General features: G+C 30.6%; 1 long non-coding RNA gene across 1 annotated transcript in view; it reads right to left on the bottom strand.

Annotated features, from left to right (window-relative positions):
* Positions 1–222: 222 nt before the first annotated feature.
* LOC105119572 (uncharacterized) overlaps positions 223–3,854 on the bottom strand; it is a 7,819-nt gene continuing 4,187 nt past the window's right edge. The window contains exon 3 of the long non-coding RNA XR_841152.1: positions 223–309. This is a non-coding gene — a long non-coding RNA (uncharacterized LOC105119572). The remainder of the gene's footprint in view (positions 310–3,854) is intronic.

Genomic DNA, 3,854 nt, shown 5'->3' with positions numbered 1-3,854 from the left:
CACAGGACCATATCTACTCGCCTTCTTTTTCCAACTGCGACATCTTTATCTCAATCATTCCTCCTTATTGTCACCAGCTACCTGAAATAAAGGAGAAGAATACAAAAAAAAAAAATAGATCTACAGTGAAGCAAATCCAAAAAAAGAATGAATAGACTTGAAAAAAAGGAAAGGAGGTCGAGAGCAGATCTAAAAAGGAAAAAAAGAAATTAAAACCAATTATCTTGTGTATTTTTCTACTTTTATAGGTAATGGTGTTTGTCACCGCCAATGAGGAAAGGAAGAAGGGAGGAAGCTATTCCAGATCCTCTAGTTTTTCTCGGGTTTTCTTGCGACAGCGTGTAAACCCACGTGTTGCTAGTGGTGATGGCATGTGAGATCGACGCGCCGCCATTATTCCTATATTGCCAAAAGTCTTCCTCCTCAATTCCTGAATATTTAGGGTCTATTTTGCAATTTCTGAGTTGTATATTATGTCGTTAGATTTGTTTTGAATTTATGGTATTTTATATCATGTAAAAATAATGTGTAAATGTAGTATAGTAAAAGTGATGTGCGTGTGTGTGTGTGTATTTTTTTTCTTCTAAATTTTGAGAATATATATACATGGTTTGTTGTCTTTAATTACGATTAACTATGATGATTTTGTTTTTAACAAAAAAATATAAAAAATATTTTCTTGTGTGTTGCATACGACAAATATCCTAACATGTATTGAACGTTTTTTTCATTAAAAAAAATATTTGAAGTTTTCAAAATATGTTTTCATATGGATTTCTTAAACACAATAAGACAAATTAATTTCTTGTATTTTGGATTTTACAACATATTTGTAAAACTCTAAAGGATATTTGTCAATATTCCAAAAAATACAAAAATCTTATTTTGGGGGGAATTCATCTATTATTCACCATTAATGTTTGAATAAAGAAATCTCAAATGGATGAATATCCAAAATATTATTAGGAATAACTTGTTATTATTCACTGTTAATATTTGGATAAAGATACTCTAAATGGTAAATATCTAAAATAATTTTCTAGAAATAATAAGTTATCACATATCCTTGAAAAAAACCTTGATTATAATTGAGAACATTTTAATTTTTGACTCTACGGTTTACGAGCCGTAAGAGTATGAAACATCAAAGAAAAAATAAACTTTTAAAGTGCCCTAAATTTCCTTAGATTTCTAAATTTTTACCCCTTCTTCTTGCGATTTAAGCTTGAAATACTAAGGAAAAAATAAGCTTCTGAAGCATATAGAATCTCCTTGAATTTCTAAATAAATTTAGATTGAATTAAACACAGATTTCAAAAGATCTGCATTGGTTTTTTTTGGCACTTTGTAGACATATATAAAGATATGATCCATATTTGCAAAGGTTTCTTGCTTTTAGACTTTGAGCGTAAATCCATTCATCATAGCAAACCTATCCTAGAAAAACTAATTAAGAGAACACCAACAACAATACCATGACAATTATAAGGCAAATTAAAAACCAAACAACTTACTTTAGGCAAGGCATACTAGGGGTGCTAATACCTTACCTTTATGCAATTAATTCCTTACCTTAAAATCTCTAAAGGACCAATTAGGGTTTCTGGAGATCATAATACTAGGTGACGACTCCCTTATTCACAAAACAAAGACCCCGATACCATATCCCCATCCAGGAAAGGTCGTCGTGCTCCTCCGCGAGGATGCGACATTATGCAAGGTAATCATATCCATTCTAATACTAACATAATTAATTAGATTCATAACAATGTACACAAGGTACTTATGTTTGTTTAAATATTATCCTAACTAACTTGATCCATACCATTATATACGAGGTACACATGTTCATTCAAACATTATCCTAATTATTTGATCTATACCATTATATATAAGGTACTCTTATTGATTCTAATAATATCATCACAAGTTTGGTACATGTCAATATATGTAAAGTACTCATATTCATTCTAATTATATCATAACTAGTTGATAAAAATCAATGTATGTAAGGTACTTATATCTATTCCAATATTTATTGTCGCCCCCTCGCGCGAGCTAGACTTCACGATGACCTTCCCTAGGAACGAGGAAATATTTCGAGGTCTTTGTTTTGTGAATAAGGGATTCACTATCTAGTATTCTGATCACTGGGAACCATAACTGGTCTTTTAGAGATTCTAAGGCAAGGGATTGGTTATGTAAAGGGAAGTTTTTAGCACCCCTAGTACGCCCTACCTAAGGTAAGCTGCTTGGTGTTTGGTTTGCCTTATAATTGCTATGGTGTTGACATTCTCTAATTAGTTTTCCTAGGATAAGTTTGTTATGATGAATGAACTTGGGTTCAAAGTCTAAAAGAAGGAATCCTTGACCAATATGTATCATACCTTTAGATATATTTTTAGACTGCTAAGGAGAAACGATGAAGATCTCTTGAAATCTATGTTCGATTTGAAATAAATTTACATCTTATGAATTAACAGACAACTAAGATAGAAATCAATGAAATTTAATGTGCTTAAAAGCTCATTTTTCCCTTTAATATTTCAAGTGTTCATGATTCGTAAATCGCAGGGAAGAGAAACAAAAAGAAACTAAGTTAGAAATCTAAGGAAACACAAGGTGCTTTATAAGCCTTTTTTTCCTTAGTATTTCATACTTTCACGGCTCATAAACCGTGAAGTCAAAAATTAAAATATCCCCAATTATAATCGAGACTCTTTTAAGGAAATGTGATTAACAAATAATCATGATTTATTATTTCTATAAAAGTATTTTGGATATAAACCACTTAGGGTTTCTTTATCTAAATATTAATAGTGAATAATAGCAAATTATTTCTAATAATATTTTGGATATTAACCCTTTTGGGATTATTTTATCCAAATATTAATAGTGAATAAAGACAAATTTCATAAAAATAAGATTTTTATATTTTTAAAAATTGGCCAACACCCTTTGGAATTTACAAAAATGTTGTAAAATTCAAAATGCAGGAAAATATTTTTTTTTGTGTTTAAGAAATCCATGCTAAAACATATTTTCTTTGAAATCTCAAATATTTATTTTTTCATAAAAAAATGTTCAAAATATATTAGAGTATTGGTCATATGTGTGTGTATGCATGCTGTATTTGTGTTGAAAACCAAGTATTCTAAATGCAAGATTGATATATTTTTTTTATAGTATAAAAAAATACAAACCTTGAAATAAATATGTTAGAAAATCATAAATCTTTATCGCTTTTTTATTTGAAAAAAAAGGGTGGAACTAGTAGATCCGACCGAGTCACATGCCTAAGCAAGTGACTTGGCTAGACACAAAAAACTCAGCTATTATTCAAATAAATTATAATTCACTTGAACAATAAACACAAAAAGTATATTAACTACGTAATTAAAAGGCAAAGTGTAGAGAATGCATGGAAACTTACCTAGCGCTGAAATGAGCAAAGGAGATGGCATTGCAGCTTCAGCACACAGCTGGTGTTTACTGGTTTTGGCGAAAAAAATGATGGGCATGCTGGTGTTGGCCTATTTTTCCTTGCTTCTTCTTGTTTTTTTCTCTTCTTTTTCCTTTCTTCTCTGTTCTGCTTTCCTTTTCCTTTCTTTCACAATAATGAAAGGATAGTAGAAAACTCCCTCTGTTCTCTGTGTTTTCTCCCTACTCCCTCTGTTCTTTTCTTTTCATTTTTCTACTCCCTCTTTTGCTTCTTCAATTGACTGCATCTCTCTTCTTTTTTTCCTTTTCTCCTCTGTTCTGTTTTCCTTTTTCTTTCTCTTTCCCCGTTTAATGAAGGTTGTCATAGTAATGAAAGGATGATAGAAAACTCTCTCTATTCTCCCCTATAATCT

Source organism: Populus euphratica, unplaced genomic scaffold (genome assembly GCF_000495115.2).
Source record: "Populus euphratica unplaced genomic scaffold, PopEup_1.0 scaffold3146.1, whole genome shotgun sequence".
Lineage (NCBI taxonomy): Eukaryota > Viridiplantae > Streptophyta > Magnoliopsida > Malpighiales > Salicaceae > Populus > Populus euphratica.
This window is presented reverse-complemented; position numbering and strand designations above follow the sequence as displayed.